General features: G+C 47.2%; 1 protein-coding gene and 1 pseudogene across 15 annotated transcripts in view; one reads left to right on the top strand and one right to left on the bottom strand.

Moving 5' to 3' along the window:
• The first annotated feature begins 1,773 nt into the window (after nt 1–1,773).
• APBB2 (amyloid beta precursor protein binding family B member 2) overlaps nt 1,774–12,577 on the top strand; it is a 367,521-nt gene continuing 356,717 nt past the window's right edge. For 13 of the 15 annotated variants that reach the window (XM_087434240.1, XM_014786909.2, XM_087434244.1 and 10 more), the window contains exon 1: nt 1,775–1,967. The gene's annotated coding sequence lies outside the window, so the exon portion shown is untranslated. Of the gene's footprint in view, nt 1,968–12,577 lie in introns of all 15 variants that reach the window. The other 2 variants (XM_087434241.1, XM_087434242.1) reach the window with 2 other exon arrangements.
• On the bottom strand, nt 1,853–2,557 carry LOC147916428 (uncharacterized; annotated as a pseudogene).

Here is a 12,577-nt window from a genome sequence, read left to right as displayed (position 1 = left end):
AGTCGCGGGGAGCTGTGGGGTCCGAGGGAATAGAGTGCCGCGGAAAGAAGACCCGCTTGGAAGGCTGGGGGCGGGTCCTGTCTCCGCTACTGACGGGCGGGGTGGTCTTGGGCTAATGTCCTCGCTTCTCGGGCCTGGAGGGTGTAGACTAGAACTGGAAGGTTTTCCAGTTTAGGGTCTGCATTTTCCCAAAGTAGGTTAAACTGCGGCCCCGGACTGTCCATGGTCCACAGGCTCGATAGGCGGATCTTGGGATGCAGAGACTCAGCCCCAAGGGTGAGCACTTTCGTGGATTTATAGGGATTTCTCAGTGGCAATACTGTTTTTCTGTTGCAGGAAGGAGCGACGTGATTGTTGGCCTCCAGATGGGTCTGAGGGAAATTGTTCATGGGAGAGGTTTTAGGGGTGCAAACGCCGGAAACCCTTCTTCCACAAGGCAGCTTCCCCCACCCCTCATTCCTTCCAGCCCCACTCCAAGTCTGCGTCAGGGTCCCGTTATACACACCTAGTAGATTTCCCTCCCAGCGCTCTCCATGTTTGAAATGACATTTTTGAGTGATTGTTTGATGGAAGTCTGTCCACCTTGCTGGACAGACAGCAAGGACAGGCTCTACGAAGGCAGAGGTCTGGGCTTTTTTATTCGCTGCTATCCCCAGGCCGACTCTGAGACTTTGTGGATCCTCAATGAATTCATGATGTTTGAAGGGATAAAGTAATGCCCACTGCAACCACATAGAGTCCTCACATGAAGAATAAGAACTGGCCAGGTGTGAGTTTGTTATCTGAGGAAGGAGTGCATTCTGGAGGTTTGGGGAAGAGGATGAGTGAGGAGGAGCCATTACTTTGTACTTACTGTTAATTTACTTTTAGCATAATCAAGGCTGTGTGTATATATAGAGTGGTGGTTCTCAAAGTGTGATCCTCAGACCAGCAGCACCAGTATCACCCGAAAACTTGTTAGATATACAGATGCTTGGGCCCCACCACAGACCTACCCATTCAGAGACTCTGGGAGTGGGACCCAGCAATCTGTTTTTCCACAAACCCTCCATGCGATTCTGATGCAGGTTCAAGTTTGACAACCACTGCACTGATGAAGGGCAACCCTGGGGATGTCATTCACAGTGTCTGCGGCAGAGCACTGATTACTACTTACTGAGTACCCATTCTTATCAGGACCTTGCTTGTCTGCTTACAATTCGAGTTATAGGTAATATTCTTGAAGGTGAAAAGGAAATTTCGTCTCCTTCAGGTATGTTTCTCCTCGAAGAGATCTTGCTGTGATTTCAAGGAATGGCGTGTGTGTGTGCGCGTATGTGTAGCATATGCCTGGGGTTCTGGATAAGGAGACAGAAGGAAGGAGAAGGTCTCGCCTACAAGTTACAGGTGGGTGGGTGTGGGCAGCTCTCATCTGGGGACGGGAATGCAGACATGTGGGAGAAAAGACTAGCCACGGATAAGGTTACCCAACTGCCTTTTGGTGCAGACAGACGCCAAGCCACATGCAGGGGATACCGGGCTGCACTGCGACTCCCGGCCTTTGGGTCCCGATACCCTGGCCCGCATTGCCCCCCTGCCATCTTCCCAGACGAGAGGGGCACCGTGAGTCCCAGAGGCCTCGCAGCCTCTGCCTGCAGGGGTCGCACTAGGAGCGCTGCCCGCCCCCTCTTCCCCGGCCCCCGCCCCGGCCCCGCCTTTCTCGCGTTCAGCCCCCGCGCGGCCGGGCCCCTCCAGCCTCTCCTCGCGCAGCCGCCGCCAAAGCCTGGAGAAGTGGAATCTCCCGGCGCCGCTCCCTGCGCGGGACTCGCGGAGCGGCACTGGGCATGCTCAGTCGCCGGATCCCGTCCTGGTCTCAAGTAGGAAGCTCGTGCGCTGCACCCGCAGCTGATCCGGGCGCTCCGGGGAGGGCGAGACTGGAGCAGAGCTGCCGGGCGCCAGAGCCGAGGCGAGCGCCGCGCGCATCGCCGGTGAGCCTCGCTTTCTTCCTTGCTTTTGCCCTGGACCCCGGGGCAGCCCGGGAGTGCTGGCGAGAGATCGGGGCAGCGGCAGGGGCAGCGGCGTGTGGCGAGTGGCTGCTCGTAGCCCCGGCGGCTGATCCTCTCCTCCCGGCCCCCAGGGCTGCGTGGCCACTGCCGCCCGCCCAGCCGCAGCCACAGCTGCCGCCGCATCTGCAGCGGGCGTCCGCTGCGGAGTCCCGTGCGCCCTGCGCCCGCGCCGCAGGGCCGGGTGGCACGGCGACTGCGGGCTCACTCCTTGACTTCCATCCCTCCTGCTTCCCGGCGCCCTCTTTCCCTCGGCGGCCCCGGCTTGGCAGGGCCTGGGGCGAGGGAGACCGGGTTGAAGGGAGTGCGCCCGGGTTGGGGCTGCGGAGGGGAAAAGTGAGGTGGGCGCCGGCGGGGAAGAGCGCACACCCCCTTTCCCTGGCACTGGCCTCCGCTGTGCGGCTGGGCTCTCCCTCCCGGGGCGGCAGCGCGCTCCTGCCGGGGAGTTGGAAACGGGGCTGGCTTCTCCGGGGTTCAGAGACTAGCCGCTTCGACATCAGAGGGGAAAAGTTCATTTTCCCCCTCGGAGGCAGAGAGAGCGTTTTAACTAGAAAATGGCTGTGCGAAGGGGACCTAATCAGGGAAGCTGGCCACTGGGTCCTGAAAGCCCGTCTACTGCCCGCCGGGCGGAATGGAGGGTTGAAGGCTAGAAATGACATTTGTGCGATGAAAACATTGCTGGACCGAGGGAGGGTGCGGGGTCCCATAGAAACAATGTAAGCTAGTTTCGACGTTGGTGAAGAGCTCTAGAACCCAGGGGTCAGGGGCAAAGGGCCGAGGGAGCGTGGGACTTGAATTAAAAAAAAACTGGAGAAATCAAATTTAGAGTTGTGGCCGTTTTGTAGTCAAGTTCTGCTCAGTTTCGGGCCACGACTGTCACAAACGCCTTTGGATGGATCGAGTGGCTGGGGAGGGCCAAAATTGGGAGGAGATAAGTTCAGTGTCGGAAGCTCGAACGATACCGGGCTCCCAGAGGGCACACACAGTCTTGTCGAAGTCGTCCCTCAGTCACTGGCTTTACGCGCCTGATGACTTAGGTGAAATATCTAAAGGATTATCATAAAATGATGCCAGCAGTTGTGTTTGAATTTCAAGAAATGAGGAAACTTTGTGAGTTTGGCATTGGTTTGTCATTTGTTTTAATATTTCACTGATTTAGAAAACAAACAGTGGCATCCTGATCTGTTGCTCTGGATTTGGGTCTCTTAAGTCTTCTTTCTCTTTTCTTGTCATAGATTTATATTTCAAATCTTGTCCTCAAATTGCCATGATAGTTAAGAGTATCTGAATTCGTGTAGCTGGCCTTTCAGGAACAGACAGAATACTTGAAGGGGGATTTCTTTAAGAACTTAGGTAGCAGCTTTGTTGTGTTTTCAGTTGGTAGCCTGAAAGCAATATTTGTTCAACAAATGTTTATTGGAACTTGCGGAATCCTAGAAATGGCACTGTTTTGGAAGGAAGACATTTGTCAAGAGGATGAAGAACCTCAGTGCTGGGGGAACTGCTGAGAGAACACAGGTGGCAGCAGAGTAGAATGGGCTGATAGAACAGAGTTGGGGGGAACAGATGCAACATTTCTCGTGCTGTTCTTTTGTCATCACCTTGCTAGATGACCTCGAAAAATCACTCAGAGCCTTCATAAACAGGGATTGGTCTAGATCTTTGCTCAGAGCTTTTGGAAAAGGACTCTAAAGTTGAGATCCTTTTTCAGGGAAGGTGTTTATGTCTTATACTTTGATTCTCTCTTCCAAGGATACTTTTAACTAAATAATTTACTTCCAAGGAGCCAGTGGGATTCCTCTTTCTGAAACTTTGATAATGTGGTAGTGGAACAGCTTCATGAGCTTAAGTGTAAAAGACTGGTATTTTACACTTAACTGCAGTAATATGAACACTGACTACAAAATTTTTTTAAGAAAAGGCTGAATATCACAAGAATCCGCTTGTACAAAGATAAAATATTTTAAAACTGTTACTCTTTTTATGTCATGTTTTGACTTTTTTTTTTTTCTTTTTGATGAGAAAGATTGGCCCTGAGCTAACATCTATTGCCAATCTTCTTCCTCTTTTTGCTTGAGGAAGATTGTTGCTGAGCTAACATCTGTGCCAGTCTTCCTCTATTTTGTATATGGGACACCACCACAACATGGCTTGATGAGCAGTGTGTAGGTCGGGGCTGGGATCCGAACCCACACACCATGGGCCTCCAAAGCAGTGTGCATGAACCTAACCACTGTGCCATCAGACTGGCCCCCATGTTTCAACTTTTTGATGGCTGTTTTCTTTTCCTGCCACTGGAGAAACAACAGCAAACATTGAATTATTTTTTTTTTTTTTTCCGTTAACAGCAGAAATTAATACTGAAAGCCTTGCCATAATATTAGAATAGTGTTATGTTGATTATCCTGATTTTTGGATATCTAAATTTATTTTTTAAGAAAAATGGAATGTTGTCTATCTATACCCTTTTTAGTTACACATTTAAAATAGACAATATCCTGATGACGTTAAGTCCTTAAGTTTTCCAGGGCTGTTATTTTTGGTGCCAAGGAGTCAATTCCAACTCATAGCAACCCTGCGTACAGCAGAGCGGAACCCTGCCTGGTCTTTTTGTGCCATCCTGTCTTCCAGCGCTAAATCAGACAAGGCTCTGCTACAATTCATGGGGTTTTCAGGGCCAATTTTTTCAGAAGTGGGTGGCCAGGTCCTTCTTCCTAGTCTGTCTTAGTCTGGAAAGCTCCACTGAAACCTGTCCACCATGGGTGACCCTGCTGGTATTTAAAATGCTAGTGGTGTAGCTTTCAGCATCACGGCAACATGTACAGTATGACAGTGTATGACCCCCACAGTATGATAACCGACAGATGGGTGGTGTAAGGTTCCCTGACCCGGAAACAAACCTGGGCTACTTCAGTATGCCGAATCTTAACCAGTAGACCACCAGGGCTGGCTTCCAGAGGTGTAGGACAGACTTTTAGGAAAGTATTGTAAGAAGATATTACTAGTTATGTGGGCAATACTTATTTTCCTACCCCGGGTTAGGGAAACTAGCATTTGTTCAATGCTTACTATGTGTTAAGCCTGATATTAAGCTTCTTACATGTATTATCTTATGTGTCAACATCTTGGACATAAATATCAGCTTCCCCAGAAAACCCCTCTGAGGCGGCGGACAGTCCTTTAATTGCACAGCAAGAGAACTTAAAAGTTTTATCTCATATGAGAATATCTTCGACTGGTTTCATTATTATTCAATAAGCATTCTTGTGTAAAACATACTTGATTTGAAGTTTAGAATTAGATTTAATTGGAACAGCATATCTTCAAAATGATTTGAGTGTTTTTAAGAAGCTCCCATCCAGATTTAAAAACTGTTTTGTGTTCATTTATTTTCAACAATGTTGTACTACCAAGAAATAAATGTAAGGAAAATAGTCAGATTACCGTTTTAATTTTAATGTGTTATTAGTGCATATTCTGCATGTTGATACATGTTGATGGCATTTCTCTCAGTTGAAATGGTTTGTCAGAGACAGAGTGACAGACTCTCCATAATAAAAGGTCTGGTGGGATTTGGTAGAAAGACCACCAACCAGGGACTCCTAAGAATTGCCTTCTGGGCCAGGCTCGTCCACTACTTTAATTTACTGTGTAACCTTGGGAAAGTCAGTTCACTTCTCCGGGCCTCAGTTTTCCCATCAGTAAAATGAGGGAGTTGCAGTAGAATGCACCCTCTGGGTGTCTCTATTGGGTCCTTCTTGTCCCATTCTGGGGGTCTGTGATACAGCCATTTGAGGAGGGGGGACTTCGTTTAGAGCACTAGGTGAAGCTGGTTTTTCTGTTTCACTAAGTCTGGCGTGTCCTGCTTTGCCAAATTTTTTGGCCAATTCCTACCTCCCGTTAGTTTTTATTTGTCAAAGAATGGTTGTCATAAAATTAGCTCTTTGTGGTCCTGCCAAGTCTAGGGAGGAGATAAGATAATGATTAGATTTGTGTAAAGTGCATTAGATATTTGAAACTATCTGCTGATGTTTTAGCATCTTCTGAGGGGGGACTCTGCTCTTGGGGAGGCAGGGAGTCTCCACCAGGGCTGCCGAGGCGGTGCTCTGCGCCTTGGTTGCCAGTGGCCACCCGTGTGAATTTTGGCAAGCCTTTCCCATGTCCCTGTCCTCTCTCTTCAGCCCTTGATCAGAAGTGCAGCCCTTGGTCTCTGGAATAAAATTATTGTTATGGTTTCATGTTAGCACCATCACTGTGCTGGGCAGGTGGCTGTGGTCAGCTGCTGCAGTAGCAGGAGTGATGGCCGTCAGAACATGCCTACTCGTTGTTGGCAAGATCATGACCCTTTTTTTTTTTTTGGCAAACTATGATGATGGGGCAGAGAGCAAAGGAAACCGATCCCATTTGGTGTTTTTGTGCACTTTGCTTTCAAGATGCTCACAAAACTCGGTCTCATTAACCTTTAAGTGAGACAGGTGAGGAGAAGCCTGAGTTATGTGCATTTAAATAATTGATAATAAATGGACTGTGAGTCTGTGCCTCTGTTCATAACCAGGCTCCAGGGTTGCTGGGCCCCTGGTAGGAGTGGGCAATAACTCCAAAAACGAGATGAGGAGTGTAAGAGAGGAAGGGCATAGACGGGAGAAAGTCAAGTCATCACCACTTGGCAAGAAGTAAGAAGCCTGGATCGGTTTAAAGGTATTAGAGGATGTAGAGACACAGGAGACATTCCCTTTCTATATAATCTTATTTCCATAATATGTGAATCTTGCCTAGTCTTCTAAGGCAAGATGCCATTCCTAGAATGCTAGGAAAGGCATTACTTTTATAATCAGGAAAAACCCCCAAGGTATAATTTATTGGTATATAAAATATACAGATTTGTGTGGACAAAGATGAGAAGAGAACATGGAAAAGAATGAATGGTATGGAATTATGGATTAATGTTTTCTTTACTGTTTGTTAATGATTTTACAGTGGTTATGAATAAAGTGAACCATTCTGTCCTTTGCCTCTTGGGGAAATCTTGCAAAAAATTTGTCTGCTAGGTAACAACTGAGGTTTCTGAAGGGTAACTCTACTGTAAAGTATGCTTCAGGAATGCTTGGAGTGGGAGGAAGAGTGTTTTGTTTTGTTTTTTTCCTTTTAAAGTTGACTAAATAGAATGCAGTTTTGGAACTGAGCTAGGAGAGGTGTACGCTTAGGAGGACGAGATTGGAGAGAACTTGCAGAGCTCCAGAGGGTGGAGGGAAAAGCTGTCATTGAAGAAGGAAGGTGTGGCATTACTGGTGGTATGGGATGTAGCATTTCCAAAACCGCTGCCCTATGAAGCAGAGCATTTCCACACAATTTAAAGGTAACGGGATGTCTGCTACTTATATCCAAAGCACAGTGCTAGGCCTGTGGGCCGCTGTCTATTGATGATAGTTTCGCTGCCCTTATCAAAGTGATAACGATGATGTAGTGAATATTTCGTAAGTGTGTTCAAATTAGAAGATGAGTCCTTTTCTCTGAGATTATACCCTTCCAATGTGGGGGTTATAGTTCTTTTATGAATTGATGGGAATATTTTTATTTGGCAGCTTAATGGTCCATGAAATTGATAAGTCTGGGAATCCAGGCCTGGGATGTAGAGAGCCCTGCCCTCGGGATCGAGTTGAATGGTGGAGGCCAGGCCAGACTGGAGCTTGTGGATGGGCTGGTGGGGCATCTGAGCCTGCCAGGAATGTAGAGTCACCGGTACAGACCCAAGGTCCTAGGAGCAGGGAAGAAGCTAATCTTGAACGTGCTCTGGGAAACAGGGAATATTTTTGAATTATAGCCTAAGAATGACAAGGCAAGTGCCAAGATGAAAGACCAGGGTCTGAGAGAGTAGAAAGGACAAGTGATTGAAATGTGAATTTTAGCTGGCAGGACCTCAAAATGACTGATCTTAGTGTTTGTTTCTTTGCTTGCAGGCCTCTTTCTGCCCAAACAGCACACTTTAGTAATTTGGGCTTCATGATTTTAGGAAATGCTGATGGAGTCCAAGCCATAGAACCAAGAGTTGTGTAATAGCCAGCTTGGTTAGGACCTCTGCAGTATCATGCCCTCCAGGGTGAGCCTTGATGAATCAGTAGAGGAAGCTTAAGAATAATTTGCTTGTGAAATTGATATTAGTCACCTTTAGTTTAGTCGCTGTTGGAGGGTTGGGGGGAGAGTAAAAAAAAACCTAAATTATTTCTGAGTTGTAAATAGTAGGTTAAGAAAATAAATATTTTCAGATGATACTTTAAAAAATCTGTGCTTAGTAATATTTGGATCTCACTGGTCCTAATAATAATATAGTATTAATATTATTGTGGAGCTCTTCCTTCATGCTGGGAGCTTTATAGCTGTTACCCTATTTAATTCTTACAAAACACTGTGGTGCTGTTCCCCTTTTAGAGAGAAGGAAACTGAGGTCCTTTTCACTAAAGGCCCCATGGTGAATGATGCTTGCCCTGGAGCTGTAGTCAGTACAGAGGGGTCCATGGGTTGCTGAGGAACTGACAGGATGAAGAAATAACATTTATTAACTAAGGGCCGGCTCTGTTCCTGGTGCTGTATAGGAACCATTTCATTTAGTCTTTTGGGGTACCCCCTTATTTCCCCTTTTATAGGTGAGGAAACCATGGCTCAGAAAAGTCAAAGGACTTGGCCAGGCCCTAAACAAAGCCTATGTTCTTCTTTCCATCACACCGTGAAACCTTCCTAAATTCAGCATTTGGGGAAAAGGTGAAGATTTCACCTTTCATCCATTTTCCAAATGGACATTACCATAAATCTGTGTATTTAGTAGTGGAACTTTTTCCTCCAAATTATGACCCCAATGTGCATTTCTTTCATTTGAACACGAGTTGAGTAGTAGGAAAATCCAAATATAGTTTCTAAATATGTCTGAAACTAGGGGTTGCTGTATTGAATCTCTCTGGGCAGATTCCAGTCTAGAATGTTTCTATTGTAAGTAAAATACACGGGAATCTGATTAGTTGTCATGTGCCGATCACGAGGCAATATTGGGATGACAGAGGCTTCTAATGACTGGGAAAAGGAGAGGTGAGGATTTCAGGGTACTCCAGCAGCCTTGTGGCTCACTTGAGACTTCTGGCTGCTAGAGTGGTGGGTCTGGAGAGAGGGCCCCAGCACCCTGGATGATGATGCCTCTCCCTGGGAGCATCCTGCCTGCTCCTGGGTGCTGGCTCTGTTCTTACCTTCTGATCTTCATTTAGCTTCCCAAGTAGACTTTTGTCTTAGTCAAGAGAGTCAGTGGACTCACCACATTGAGTATCCTGATTTGCTTGTAGTACTATTTGTCGGTGGAAGTGAATAAATTAGAATTTCCTTAGCATGAGTTAGGTTGTTGAATTGATTCATTCCTGAGTGAACTAATACAACTAAATTTCTGAACATAACTGAGGCGTGGCGTGGACTCACAGTGAACTCAGGGGTGTATAGGTACTTCAGGAAGCACTGATTGAACCTCGGATTCTTCTAGTGATCTGATCAGAACCTCTTTATAAGAACCAAGTTTTATTTGTACTTTTCCAGATCCCTGATGAAGGCCGACATGCGTTCATTTGGTGACACCCAGAAACCTCAGCTCCATTTGATCTTGCTTTTGTTCAGCAAGTGTTTATTGAGCACGTACTGTGTGCCAGGCACTGTACGAAGTCCTGGAAGACAGAGACGAATGTACCAAGCGTTGGTTATAAGGTGCTGCAGTGGACGCACGTGTGTGAGGTTGCGAGGGAGTGGAGAGAGGAAGGGCTGTCCTCACTCCTCTGGAGTAGGGAGGCCCCGCAGAATAGGAGCCGTGGCAAGGGACTCCTCGTGTAAACCCCCACTACGGAGAACCCTTCAGCTGCCTCCTTTTCCTTTTGTCCTTCACTCGGTAGAACTGTTGTAGCCTGTTTCTTCTACGCAACACCTAGGATTTGCCACTCCTTCTATAAGGGACCTAGAGATTTTGCCTTTCAAATCTCTGTAGCAGTGGTTCTCAAGAGGGGCAGTTTGTCTTCCAGGGAACATTTGACAGTATTTGGAGACATTTTTGATTGTCATGACTGTGGAAGGAATGCTACTGGCATCTAGTGGGTAGAGGCCACGGAGGCTGGACAGCCCTCTTGGGAGGTAGTAGCGATTTGGTGGTTAAGAGCCAGACTCTTAGGATTCCAATACCGCTCTGCGGTTTAATAGCCATATGACTGCAGATAACAGAATTCACAGTGCCGCAGTTTCCTCATCTGTAAATAGGAACACTAATGGTGCCTATAAAATATGGTTATGAGGATTTCATGAGTTAATATATGATACGTGAATAATACTTGATGTGAAGTAAGACCTTAAAAGTTATTGTTATTTTAAATTTTAAGCAAAAACTTTAACTTTTGACTCTAGAGAGCTTGAGTTTGGAGAATCCAGGCAGCTGAGTTTGTGCCATCTGCCGGGATGGCCACTGCCTCTGCCAAAGTGTATGCTTTGGTGTAAGAATTGACCATTGTTTTTGTTTCTCTGGTTCCTCTTAGTCTATGGGTTTTATTTTCCACTCTTTCCACCTCGTGATTCTAGGACTTTTAATAGCTTTGCCTTTCATCCTATTTTTCCCAGGGACCCAAATTTATGCCCCTAATGAACCTTCCCCTAGAGGACTGAGAAATATATTTATGATTTTCCTTAGCTCTGTCTATTTTGGGAGTGGTGAGAAAATGGGAAGCGGGTCAGGGGAGATGTTGCCTCACCTCCTGGTTGTCACAGCTCCCTTCCTTATAAATTCTGTGCAGGACTGAGAGGCAGGTGGTAGTGCCTGCTTTGTAGCTAAGTTTTCCTTCTACGCCCACCAGTTCCACCCCCGGTTAGGTGCCTGCTCCTTCCAAAATACCCTGTAATTGGGTCACAACATTATCTGCCTGCTTGAAATCATTTCTAAAAATCAAAGCAAAGACGCAGACTGTATCAGCAGGATGTGAAATGTCTCTGTCCTCTACCTCGAGGCTTTGCAGAATTGTTCTATAAACTAAAGAGAGCAAACTTATCTTTAGGCTCTCTTGACCTAGGATTGTGTCTTACTTTCACTTGCAAAAGTGCTCCAACTATGCCCTTTCTAAGATTTTATTTATTTATTTATTTATTTTCCCCCAAAGCCCCAGTAGATAGTTGTGTGTCATAGCTGCACATCCTTCTAGTTGCTGTACGTGGGACTCAGCCTCAGCATGGCCAGAGAAGTGGTGCGTCGGTGCGCGCCCGGGATCCGAACCCGGGCCACCAGCAGAGGAGCGCGCGCACTTAACCGCTAAGCCACGGGGCCGGCCCAACTATGCCCTTTCTGACTTTCCACAGGGAGACGAGCTTGTGAACTCCACTCAATAGATCAAGTTTACTGTTGAATTTTCGCAACATAATTGACTTGACACTGTTCATTCAGTGTTTTGAATGGTATCAACAGACTAGAGAAAAATTAAGAAGTTCAGTTGTTAAAAGCTTTCTAATTCCTTCCCCATGACACGGTCATCTCTCCCTTGAATGAGAGCAGTGGCCTCCCAGTGGCCTCCCCGCTTGTCCAGCTCCATTCATTCAGTTTGGCTTCCCAGGCGCTGGGCGCTGTTCCAAATGCTACCCCAGGAAAACTGACCAGAATGGAAACTGCCCGGATGGCCACTGCCTCTGCCTGCTGGAAGCTCTCAGTCTATAGGGAAAGACTGACAGCTAAAGAACTACCTATGATAAAATGTGATGTGTGCTACCAGGAGAAGTACTCAGTGCTTCCCAGACCAGCACCTGCCCTGGTGGGTTGTGTCAGGCAAGGCTTCCCAAGGGAAGAGATGCTTAATCTATCCTACAGCGTGCCTGGCACTTCCATCTCTGCAGCTGCGAGAGGCGCCCCTGACTCTCTGGCTCCCTCTTGGAGCCCTGTTGTTTCTGATAGTCTGCCTCCACCTTCCTTCCCATCACTATGGCCGTGAGGGAGTGTGCAGCTGCCTTCTCCATGGCCTCTCTCTGTTCTCTACATTGCTTCCAAGGTGATCTTCTGAAATCTGCTGCAGGTCTGGGCATGTCCATCCCAGCCCTTCAGGGGCTCCTTGCTGCTGTCAGGATGAACCCAGCTCCTTGGTGCTGCACCTGACACCTTTCATGATCTGCTGCGCTCTCCATCTCATACTCGGAGCTTTAGCCACACTGTTCTTACTTAGAACGTGCGGGGTTTTCTCTGGCCTTCGGGTTTTATCCTCTGTTCCTATTGCCTGCAGCCATCCTTACTGTCTGTCTGTTTTTTACCTGCTTGACTTTTATTCCTCCTAAGGAAGTAGCTTAATCATCATCCACCTCAGTGTGCGTCAGAATGACCCGAGGGCTTGTTAAAACACACGTGGCTGGCCCCACCCTCAGAGTTTGTGATTCCATAGGTCTGTGGTGTGGCCTGATCAAAGTTTGCACTTCTAACAATTTCCCAGGTGATATTGATACTGCTGGTCTGGGGACCACACTTGGAAGACCACCGGGACCCATGATCACCCAGG

Source organism: Ceratotherium simum, chromosome 8 (assembly GCF_057802395.1).
Source record: "Ceratotherium simum simum isolate JZ-2026a chromosome 8, ASM5780239v1, whole genome shotgun sequence".
In the NCBI taxonomy this organism is placed as follows: Eukaryota; Metazoa; Chordata; class Mammalia; order Perissodactyla; family Rhinocerotidae; genus Ceratotherium; species Ceratotherium simum.
Note: the sequence above shows the minus strand (reverse complement) of the source record. Positions and strands in the feature narration are given on the sequence as shown.